This window comes from Podarcis cretensis, assembly GCF_951804945.1.
Source record: "Podarcis cretensis genome assembly, chromosome: 18".
Taxonomy (NCBI): Eukaryota; Metazoa; Chordata; class Lepidosauria; order Squamata; family Lacertidae; genus Podarcis; species Podarcis cretensis.
In genome coordinates, this window is record NC_137188.1 from 3,517,335 (window position 1) to 3,529,721 (window position 12,387).

A 12,387-nucleotide genomic window follows, 5' to 3' on the forward strand; every position below is an offset into this window, starting at 1 on the left:
CCATAGAATCACAGAATCATAGAATCATAGAGCTGGAAGAGACCACAAGGGCCATCGAGTCCAACCCCCTGCCAAGCAGGAAACACCATCAGAGCACTCCTGACATATGGTTGTCAAGCCTCTGCTTAAAGACCTCCAAAGAAGGAGACTCCACCACACTCCTTGGCAGCAAATTCCACTGTTGAACAGCTCTTACTGTCAGGAAGTTCTTCCTAATGTTTAGGTGGAATCTTCTTTCTTGTAGTTTGGATCCATTGCTCCATGTCCGCTTCTCTGGAGCAGCAGAAAACAACCTTTCTCCCTCCTCTATGTGACATCCTTTTATATATTTGAACATGGCTATCATATCACCCCTTAACCTCCTCTTCTCCAGGCTAAACATGCCCAGCTCCCTTAGCCGTTCCTCGTAAGGCATCGTTTCCAGGCCTTTGACCATTTTGGTTGCCCTCCTCTGGACACGTTCCAGTTTGTCAGTGTCCTTCTTGAACTGTGGTGCCCAGAACTGGACACAGTACTCCAGGAGTCCCCAGCGAGAGTCATCTGCTCGGAGCCGCGCCTCAGTCAAGGAGACTCCCAGTACCCCATCAGAGCCTCACACAACCCCTCACACCTCAGTTTCTGTTCCCTCGTCTCCTAGGTCCGGAAGGTCTTCAGGAAAGCACCGCCCCATTGGCATCGGTGCAATCCAGCCAGCAGTGGGGCGCAAGTGGGGAGCAGGCCTCTGGCCAGGTGGCTGAGACGGTGGATCGGCCAGCACCGCAGTCGCGTCCACCCACAGCGAATGTGTCCCCGGCATGTCGTGCTTCCAGGAGGAACTGGTTGGTCTGTATATCAAAAAAGGAGATATAAGCAGCAGCAGCAGCACCACCCAGGAACCTGCAGAAAGAAGTTGTGACGCACGATCAGTCACACATGGGTTTAACTTAGAAATTACCCTATTGGCCCGAATATAAGCTACACTTTCCCCCCAAATTCTGCCCGGGAAAAGTTAAAAGTGTGGATTATATTTGTGACCCTACAAAAATTGGCCTTGCCTTCCGGAATGGAGAGCGCCCTCCCACTTCACTCAGGAGGCCACCACAAGGGCCATTGCGGGTTCAGGACAATGGCACCCCTCCCAACCGTGGCTCTCAAGCCGCTGAAAGAAGGGGGAGGGTAGCCGGCCAATACAATACAGCCCTTTAAAAAACAGAGGAGGGGCAGCATCCTTCAAAGATGGGGCCTTTACTGAGGTGCAACTCTGAGCAGATGTCCTCCACTGTGGACTCTTTTTCCAACTTTCTTTCTCTATATATAATTTTTTAATTAAGATATATATATATATATATATATATATATATATATATATGAATGAAACGAAATCATTTCAAACATTAAAATACAGAGGGGGTGAGCTGCGCCACCTTGCCCATTGCCCCTTCTTTTCAGCAGCTTGGGAGCCGCGGATGGGACGGGGGCCATAGCTGTCTGTTGGTAACAAATGCCTTTTAAAAAACAGAGGAGGAGCTGCATGCTTCGAAGACGGTGCCTGGAATGAGAGGCCTGTTAGGCCAGGTGTGATTTCCCTGAACTGCAGTGGGAATGTGCCCAGTTTAGGGTGCCACACTTTAAAGGAGGATAGGGACAAACTGGAGCGGGTGGGGAACAGTCTAGGTTGGAAGGGAGTGGACATGTTTAGCCTGGCCGGGGGAAAAGATGCCCCGCTTGCAGACAGAAGTCCTCCGCCCAACTCACCCCCAAGGTTAATATAAGGCTGCCAGGGTGCCCAGTTGGTGGTGCCCCTAGACAGGGCCTCTTTGGTGGCGGCTTCCTGTTTGTGAACCACCCTCACTCCATCTCCCTCGCTATTAGTTTCCAGGAGAAATTTAAAAGCATCCTTGTTTAAACCTGGCATTTGGTAGCGTAAAGCCCAGTCCCTGGTACGACCCCCTTGTGCCTGGCCTGTTCCTGCTCCGAGCCCCCTTGGTGGTCCCTCTTCTGGAGACAGTTCCCGCTTGTGTTGGCCACTGGTGCCAGAGGGCTGCCGTGGGGTCCCTGCCCATCTGCGGGAGGGGTAATCTTCCTGTCCACCTGGAAACATACAAACAGACAACTTACAAAATAAATACTGAACCAAAAGGGGTGATATGATAGCCATGTTCAAATATATAAAAGGATGTCACATAGAGGAGGGAGAAAGGTTGTTTTCTGCTGCTCCAGAGAAGCGGACACGGAGCAATGGATCCAAACTACAAGAAAGAAGATTCCACCTAAACATTAGGAAGAACTTCCTGACAGTAAGAGCTGTTTGACAGTGGAATTTGCTGCCAAGGAGTGTGGTGGAGTCTCCTTCTTTGGAGGTCTTTAAGCAGAGGCTTGACAACCATATGTCAGGAGTGCTCTGATGGTGTTTCCTGCTTGGCAGGGGGTTGGACTCGATGGCCCTTGTGGTCTCTTCCAACTCTAGGATTCTATGAAAAGCAACCTAAGAGAAATATCTTTTTTTAAAAAAAACCACTCATTCAATTGCATCACCACTAGACTGTATTTTTGTTTACCTCCTGCCCTTCCAAGCCACTTCTATGAGCCCTGCTGGGCACCTCCCTGAATCCGAACTCTCTTTGTCCTGGAGGCACCTGGAGAGCTAGTGACAGGGGAACTAGAGCAGGGGAACTCGAGTCTCCAGCTAGAGCAAGTCGGGCCAGAAGAACTCTCCTGTGCATCAAAGCTCATTTCATGCCTCACGTTCTTTCCTGCCCCGTGAATGGCCTGTGCTCACCTGACAGCTCCTTGAGACGTGTCTTGGCCAGAGGAGGAGCCCTCAAGGAAAAGCAGGGCAGAGACTGCAGCGCCACGGATTGCTCCAAGCGAGCAACTTGCTCCTGGAAGGACTGAGGCCCTTTCAGGCGCTGCTTCTGGTCCGCCCCACCTGGGCTCCACCCCTGCCGCTGTCAAACAGCTGCAGACTTGTAAGGAGTGACCCTTGGGGATTTTTGTAGCCACAACTCACTGGAACTCCCAAGCCCTGCTTGGGGGGGCTTGGGGGACCTTCTGGAGGGACCTTCTTGGGGGACCTTGGGAGGGGGGGGGACCTTCTGATTGCTTTTAGGAAAAGCGAGGTTGGAATATAAACAATTTGGTTCAGAAACAGGCCTCCCAGCTCCTCCTTGAAACGGGACATGCCATCAGACAACGTATGTAGGTTTGCAAGAAGTTTTGTGAGGAGTATTATTGGAAGTATTGCAAAAATGGAGAAGGGGAAGGATGATTTGTTAAGAGATGTAAAGGCAATATAAAGTTAAGAAATGCATAAGAAGTGGTTAAAACAGTGGATCATCAGAGGTGCTGATGGAAGTCTAAAAAGATTGTAGAAGTGATAGGTTTTCTGGTACATTTTACAATTTATATGTTAAAAATCAATATATATATATAATGAAACGGGACATGCCAGAGTCATGTCGGTGGCCGTCTTGGGTCACCACCAACTGGGCACCTTGGCAGCCTTGTGTTAACCTTGTAGATGGGGGGGGGGGTTGGTGGCATGGGGGGAGGACTTCGGCCTGCAAGCAGCGCATCTTTTACCCCAGCCAGGCTAGACTGTTCCCCACTTGTTCCAGTTTGTCCCTATCCTCCTTTAAAGTGTGGCACCCTAAACTGGGCACATTCCCACTGATGTGCAAGGAAATCACACCTGGCCTAACAGGCCTCTCATTCCAGGCACTGTCTTCAAAGGATGCAGCACTTTCTTTGTTTTTTAAAAGGCGTTTGTTACCCAAACTGAAATTTCTATATTAAACAATTGATAAGGAAAAATCCTGGGGTGTGGATTTACGCCTCTGCCCAGCTCGTCGGGGTGCCACTCCCCGCGGGTCCCTCTGGTCAGCAAAATAATTTTGGAGATTATTTGATTCTGTATTGGATAGTCAGAGGAAACCATACAGTACATGGTATCCGCTTATTGCTGCAATTTTATGGACTGCTTTTCTGAACCTCTTTGCTGTTGTGTATGTATGGTGCCTGTGTCATTGTCAATTGTCCTGGCCTTAGTTTGAGGCTGTGGGGGGGACTTGAGATTTTTGCCCCATTTCTGGTTTTAACACAATGAAAACAAATGTGTGACTGATCATTGTCCTGGGTGCTGGTGATGCTGCTGCTGCTAATTTCTTTTAGGAGTTGTTATCTGGTTTTAGAATAATTTTGATTTGGTGGCTTTTGTTTTGTTTTGAAGTTTCAATTATATTGTATATGGTGTTCTTTCCCCCCCTCCTTTTCCTTTCCCCCTTTTTCACATCATATTTTACCTGTACACTTACAATTATATACACACATTGCTTTTTGTCTTTAGTAAAGAAGAAATATATATATAAATAATAGATTGAACGATAACAATCTTGTAATGTTTATACGTTCTATTTCTGGTTGGGTTTTCTTTTGGTATTGTATTTGGATGTTATTTTTCTTTTCTTACCCCCCTTTTTCAAATCTTTTTTTACCGTGTGCACTTACAATTACATACACATTATTTTCATCTTCCAGTAAAGTATATAAAAGAAAAAAGAAATAAATTGATAAGAAATAAATAATGGCCTCACTTCCGGAGGCGGCGTGAACGGCAATGGCGGTCCTCCTTGCGTTGTGAGGAGGAAGCTCCGCGGAAACGGGTCGTCCGCTATGGCGAAGCGGAGACCCGCACCGAAAACCCACAGGCAGCAAGAGCCTGTGGTCGTGGGACTCGGCGGGCGCCAGAAGCGTCCCCCAAAACGAAGAAGGGACCCTGTAAAGGGTCTCTGAACGTGGAGGGGGTATCGCGGCGCTGTGAGTCGATCGCTATTCCTGTGGAGTGAAGCCGCTGCCGGTGAGCGCTGACCTTTTTTCCTGGAAACATCTGATTCGGAAAAGAACAACCCGTGAGTAAGAAAAGATAGTAAGAATTGGAAACTAAACTGCTATAAATTCGGCTAAAAGCGGGAGATGCAAACAGGAAGTCCGTCTTCCGCTTCTGCTTAAGATTTAAAGCAAAAGACTTTGATGTTTGGAGCCTTTGAAGAGGCGTTAAAAAATACTATTCTGTGCATCCGTTGAAACTGCCTTTATACAAAATTGGGATTTAACTTCTTTTAAGTGAATTACTTTTCATATGGACTGTGTTTTACTTCTCCTTTTGGAATTACAATCCTACTGAGTAGCCCAGATAATTGGACTGCCTGAATTAACAGAACTGTCAGATTGCAGACTTTGACACTTTGTTACCTGGGCTTGTTACAATCTGAGTGTTTGTGGAACTGCTACATTGAAACATCAATTCTGGCACTTTGCTAGAGACATTGTAGTACTTTTTAAACCAACTCTGCTTACTACAAGAAAAATTGAAGGCTCTTTGGAAATTAATTGGACTCTAACAATTCGGCTTTTTCCCTCAAGACATATTCGAACTCCCTCTAGAGGATTTTGGATGTACATTTGTATGTGATTTTACTTTCTCTTTCCTTTCCTCCTATTGGACTGTTTACTCTCTGGGCTGCTGGATTCCCATGGGAACAATTTAGCTTGACCTTGACTAGTAGACAATACTGGAATGAGTGGCACTGGGAAAACAAGAGCGGCTAAAGCAAAAGCTAAACAAACAACACTGACTTTAACTTCACAGCCGCGTAGATCATCTGTTCCTACTGTTTTGCTGGCAGAGGAAGAAGAAGTTGAGCAACCATTGTTGGAAGATATGGCTGCAGGAGGATCTGGTTCAGTATTCGAGAATTTTTTTGAAAAATTGGAAGTTTTGGATAAAAAGGCGGATGAACAAACAGCTAAGATTGACCAAAACACAGCCAGTGTTAATAAATTAACTGAACAAGTTGCTCTGAATGCACAATCGATTGGAAAGTTATTTGAGGCCACTGCAGAAAACCGCAAATTGGCTGAGGAAGCCAGCCAAAAAGTTGAAGAATTACAACAAGAGGTAAAACCATTGCATAAACAGGTTAGTGAACAGCAGGCGTATTTGTCTATGATAGAATTGCGGAGTCGGGAAAATAATCTGAGATTGAGGTTTATACCAGAACTTGAACAAGGGAATTTAATTGAGTTCCTGACAAAAGAATTTTCCAAGTTTTGGCCTTTGGAGGAAGAAAAGGACTTTAAAATTGTGACTGCTTTTAGACTTGGAAAATCAACAAGGAAAGACAGGCCCAGAGATTGTTTGATCACTTTGAGTTCTAAGGAGGAAAGAGACAAAATACTAGACCTACATTACGGAAAATCACTGGATATTTCGGACAAAAGAGTAGAAATTTATAAAGATATCCCAAAACAACTTTTGGACCTTAGATCCACCTACACTGAGTTAGCAAAACTGCTGAGGAGCAACTCAATTGTTTTCAGGTGGGAATTTCCCCAAGGACTATCTTTTACATTTAGAGGGAAGAAGGTTAAAATTAAAACAGCCGAGGATAAAGAAAAATTTTTGAGTGCCTACGGAGAGGATCTTCAGAAAGGGATTGAAAGACCTTTAGGGTCTGGGCCATCACCTGCACCCGCACCTTCGGGACCTGAAGACCCGGAGAAAAAGATACCACCATTAGAGGAATAACAGATTTGTCCAGGATGTCTCTGCAACTTCTGAGTTGGAACATTAATGGCTGCAATTCCCCGGAAAAGAGGAGAAGAATATTTCATATATTGAAAAAAGAACAATTGGACATTATTTGTTTGCAAGAAACACATGTGACTAGGCTCCATAGGAAAGTGTTAATAAATAAAAGATTAGGACAAGAATTTATTTCTTCGGACCGAGTTAAGAAAAGAGGAGTGGTCATATATGCAAAGGAGAGCCTATCACCAAAATTTCTATTTAAAGATGAGCAAGGAAGAATTTTGGCAATTGAGATACAAAATCAGGGAGAAAAGTTTTTGATACTAGGAATCTACGCACCAAATGAGGGGAAATCGGAATTTTATAAGAAGCTGCATGAGATAATGCTGGACTATCTGGACTATGACAACATCATTATGATGGGAGATATGAACGGGGTGGCATCAACCAACATGGACAAGTCTCAAAGCCAAAATGTGACAAAAGATGGCAGACTACCTAAAACCTTTTTTGAACTGACTGATAATATGGACTTGATTGACATTTGGAGGACAAAGAATCCCCTGGGAAGAGAGGGAACATTCTTTTCTGAAGCCCAACTGACATGGACAAGAATCGACCAAATATGGATAACTAGAGGTCTGGCACCTAAGACGAGAAAGGTGGAAATCTGCCCAAAGACCTGCTCCGACCATAACGCTGTAAAGATGGACATGAGACTAATCCCAACCGGTTCCTTTAGATGGAAGATGAATGACAATTTGTTTAGAGACCAGGAAATCATTAAAAAGGCCCAAAAAGTTTTGAAGGACTATTTTGAGATAAATTTGAACACCACGGTGGAAAAAAGAATCATCTGGGATGCAAGTAAGGCGGTTATGAGGGGGTTTCTGATACCACAGAACGCTGCAAAGAAAAGAGCACAAAATGAGAAAAAAGATAAGATTGTGGAGAAAATTAAAGAATGTGAGAAGAAGTTAAGATTGAAACCAAAATCAAAGGAGATTTTGAAAGAAATTAAATTTCACCAAGCACAATACTCCAAATTGATAAACCAGGAAGTGGAGTGGAAAGTCAAGTTAATGAAACAAAGATCATTCGACTCGGCAAATAAATGTGGAAAACTGCTAGCATGGCAGTTGAAAAAGAGACAAAAATTAAACATGATCACTAATCTAGAGATTGAAGGAAGAAATATTCAGAACCCTGTGGAGATTAGGAAGTGCTTCCAGAGATACTTCAAACAACTATATACTCAAGGGCCGCAAAATGAGGTTGAGATAGAACAATTTCTGATAAAGAATGGATTACCAATGTTGTCTCAAGAAAACAGATCAATCCTGAATTGTAAAATAACTCGACAAGAGATTGAAGTTGCCATTCAGAACATGCAATTGGGCAAATCTCCAGGGCCTGATGGGCTTACCTCCAAATATTATAAGATATTGAAAGACTACTTGATACATCCACTAATGGAGGTTTGCAATGAGATTATGGAGGGGGAAAAAGCACCGAAAATGTGGAAAGAAGCCTTTATCACATTGATACCTAAATCTGAATTGGAAAAGACACAACTTAAGAACTACCGCCCCATTTCCCTTCTAAATGTGGATTACAAAATCTTTGCAGACATTTTAGCAAACAGATTTAAAAAGGTTTTAAGCGAAGTGATCCATAAAGATCAGGCAGGCTTTCTCCCAGGAAGACATTTGTTTGCTAACACAAGGAACATTATTGATATCTTGGAACTTTTGCAAACAAATATTAATACAAGAGCAGTGTTAATATTTATAGATGCGGAGAAGGCCTTTGACAACATTTCTTGGACGTTTATGAAGAAAAACCTGGAAGGGATGGGAGTGGGACGGGGATTTGAAAATGGGATAGATGCAATCTATTCAGAACAAAAGGCTAAATTGATAGTTAACAATGTGGTGACAGAAGAGTTTAAAATTGAAAAAGGAACACGACAAGGTTGCCTTATTTCCCCTCTGTTATTTATTTCGGTCCTGGAAGTGCTTCTAAATATGATTAGAGGGGACCGGTTGGTGGAAGGAATTCAGGTCGGAGCGAAGCAGTACAAACTTAAGGCTTTTGCAGATGACCTAGTTTTGACCCTACAGGAGCCAGAATCTAGTACGAAAAGGGCTTTACAACTGATTCAAGAGTTTGGTCGGGTGGCGGGATTTAAACTAAATAAACAAAAAACTCAGGTATTGGAAAAAAATTTGACAGCTTCAGAGTCAGAAAGGTTTCAGAAAGAGACAGAGTTAAACGTGGTTAAAAAAGTAAAATATCTAGGGGTGAACATAACAGCAAAGAATCTGAATTTATTTAAGGACAATTATGAAAAGTGCTGGTCAGAAATTAAGAGGGATTTAGAAAGTTGGTCAAGACTGAAACTTTCCTTGTTGGGCCAAATTGCTGCTATAAAAATGAACGTATTGCCAAGGATGTTGTTTCTTTTTCAGACTTTACAGATTGTGGACAAAATGGAGTTTTCGGGAGGTGGCAAAGAGATATCTCTAAATTTGTCTGGCAGGGCAAAAAGCCCAGAATTAAGTTTAAAATATTAACTGATGCTAAAGAAAGAGGGAGGTTTGCCCTGCCAGACTTAAGGTTGTATTATGAATCAGCAGCTTTTTGCTGGTTGAAAGATTGGCTGCTTCTTGAAAACACTGATGTTTTAGATTTGGAAGGATTTAACAATGCTTTTGGATGGCATGCGTATCTGTGGTATGACAAGGTTAAGATTCACAAGAATTTCAAGAACCATATTGTAAGGAAAGCAGTGTTTAATGTCTGGATAAAATATAAAGACTTATTAGAAAACAAGACCCCAAGGTGGTTATCACCTATGGAAGCTAAGGCTGTGAAAAGACCCAATATGGAGGTCAAATGGCCGAAATATTGGGAAATATTAGAAAGAGATGGAGACAATTGGAGATTGCAGAGTATGGAGAAACTTAAAGTGTGAGATTGGTTACATTACGCTCAGATTAAAGAGGCTTTTAAATTGGATAAAAAGTTAGGATTCCAAGTGGAAAAATCGAAATTGGAAACAGAATTGCTAGAACCTAAGACTAAATTACTCTCAAGAATGTATAACTTGCTGCTGAGGTGGAATACACAGGATGAAACGGTTAAATCAGCTATGATAAAATGGGCACAGGACATTGGGTATAATATTATGTTTGCTGACTGGGAAAAGTTATGGACTACCGGTATGAAGTTTACGGCATGCAATGCCTTGAAAGAAAATATTATGAAAATGATATATAGGTGGTACATGACCCCAGTCAAGCTAGCTAAAATATATCACCTGCCAGATAACAAGTGTTGGAAATGTAAGGAAACTGAAGGAACATTCTTTCACCTCTGGTGGACTTGCCCTAGGGTTAAGGCCTTCTGGGAAATGATATATAATGAGCTGAAAAAGGTATTTAAGTATACCTTTCCTAAGAAACCAGAGGCCTTCCTTTCGGGCATTGTTGGCCAGAGGGTGTTAAAGAAGGACCAAACATTATTTATGTATGCAACAACAGCAGCAAGGATACTTGTCGCCAAACATTGGAAAACTCAAGATTTGCCCACGCTGGAAGAATGGCAGGTGCAACTGATGGACTACATGGAGTTAGCAGAAATGACCGGCAGAATCCGAGACCTGGGAGAAGAAGTAGTGGAGGAGGATTGGAAGAAATTTAAGGACTATCTTCAAAAACACTGTAAATTATATGAGTGTTAAGAAGGATGAGAGATTTGAAAACAATAGGGCACCATAAAGTTAGCTGAAAAGATTATGAGAATGAGTGAATTTCATGAGAAAGATAAATTTTAAATGAATATCATGTTAAAACTAGGTATTCAGGACTTTGACAAAAATATTCAAAGTTATGGATAAAATATTGGAATTCTGTACAATAAGAATGAAAATAAGGTGATAAGTTGCTGGCTAAAGTTTTATTAACTTGGAAAGTAGGAGCGAGAGACGTGAGGAAGTCAAAAGGAAAAAAATGAAGAAAAGATGGTTATTACAAGATGTATAACTTTATGTTTGTTTTATTCTTTGTTTGTTCTTTGTTTATTCTGTCTTTCTTTTCTTTATTGTATTAACAAAATTCTTAATAAAGAATTTATATAAAAAAAAGAAATAAATAATGGCCTGTATCCCTACAGAGCCATTTGCTCTCTCCAGGGAGAGGTGAGATCCTGCACTTTTTGCAAACTGATAAATCCAGCCTTCTAAAACTATCTAAACAAGCCAATTGATCTGGTCAATAAATAACAAAACTGCAGCCTGCTGTTTACATATTTATTCATTTTTTAGGCCCTGTAGGGTGGAGTTCATTTCAACATTTCTACTGGCTACCTGGGTTTTCTTTGTGGGGGGGGGGGGTTGCCTCGGTTGACAGCGGTTTTCCATTTCACCTCTCAACTTGGAGGCACACTTTGGCCCTTCAAAACATCTGTTTAAAAAAAAAAAAGAACGAGCAAACTTTCCTCTGGACCGTTTTATTTTTCTTTTGAACCTTTAAAGTTTCAAGACTGGGAACCACACACAGGCAAGAGGCGTCACCCGGGTGACCTGCGGCTGGCAAGTTTTGCTGGTGGAGAGTTTCAATGCATCCCTCGCCTAGGGAAGCACAGTGACTGACAGGTGCCCACCTAGGTAATCAGGTGCGCAGGAAAAGAAAGCTAATCTCTCCGGTTTCAATTGGAAATGGTGGCTTAACATATTGCAAAGCAGGCAGGGGAAACCTGAACCAGCCACCTGGGTGGCTGCTAAATCAGGAGGGCGAAATCAAGGCTTCTTTGTTGACAGGGAGCAGCAGGGTGGGGAAACTTGGGAGCAGAAGGGAGTTCTCCTGGCCTCAACAGGATGTGACCTTGTCTATGCATGATCCCTTAACCATAGCAGAGCAATGAAAATCTTGCAAAGTTCATCTTGCAGATGGTTAAAGTTAACTCAGTTGTTTCCTTGTTTATTAATCACAATGTAAATACAAGTCCCACTTAATTGGTAAAAAAAACCCACACTGAGTTTTTTACAGTATACAATATAAAAAATACATAGCAAAAATACCAATGAAATCAAACTTCTAAAAACTGGGCGTAAAATTTATCAGAACCTAGCCTGAAATTGACAGTTCCAAAGAAATGTACAAAATAAAATTGTTAGAGGACCACCAGGCTCCTTTTCTGGGAGCTGTTCCCCTTATTGCTGTGATCCAGATGGGAAGGCCAGAAAAGGGTGAAATGAAAAGCAGCTGCGTCTTCCAAATGCCCTGGTGCATGCTGGGAGTATTGTGGCTAAGGTCCTCAGTTTCCCATGCTCATGCCTACAGCTCCCATCATGCACTGCTGATGAAAGCATCATGTGATTTCTCAGTTGTTGCCGCTGCTGCTGCTGCAGCACACAGAATGCATAGGTCTTCCGAGAGGGAGAGGCAGGTAGAATTACATACCCTCCAGCATTTCTCGGATGCAAATGGGGACATCCTATTCCATAACCAGTGCTATTTTTCTAGAAAAGGTGCCGGAACTAACCATGTTCACCTCCCTTGTTCTCTTATGATGGCAATGGCCCCCACCTGAGAAGTGCAGGAACTGAGTTCCGGCAAGTTCAAGCTGAAAAAAACCCTGTCAATAGAAGAAGAAGAAGAAGAGTTTGGATTTGATATCCCACCTTTCACTCCCTTTAAGGAGTCCCAAAGTGGCTAACATTCTCCTTTCCCTTCCTCCCCCACAACAAACACTCTGTGAGGTGAGTGGGGCTGAGAGACTTCAGAGAAGTGTGATTGGCCCAAGGTCACCCAGCA

The 12,387-nt window shown here is 42.8% G+C and overlaps 2 long non-coding RNA genes across 2 annotated transcripts; one reads left to right on the forward strand and one right to left on the reverse strand.

The window, feature by feature from the left end:
• Positions 1–1,349: 1,349 nt before the first annotated feature.
• On the forward strand, positions 1,350–3,004 carry LOC307207340. Its single transcript, XR_013834655.1, has 2 exons — positions 1,350–2,121; positions 2,461–3,004. It is a non-coding gene; the product is annotated as an uncharacterized lncRNA (long non-coding RNA).
• Positions 3,005–4,246: 1,242 nt separating this feature from the next.
• Positions 4,247–10,948, reverse strand: LOC307207368. Its single transcript, XR_013834660.1, has 2 exons — positions 10,731–10,948; positions 4,247–4,566 (listed from the first exon to the last, which is right to left on the reverse strand). It is a non-coding gene; the product is annotated as an uncharacterized lncRNA (long non-coding RNA).
• Positions 10,949–12,387: the final 1,439 nt, after the last annotated feature.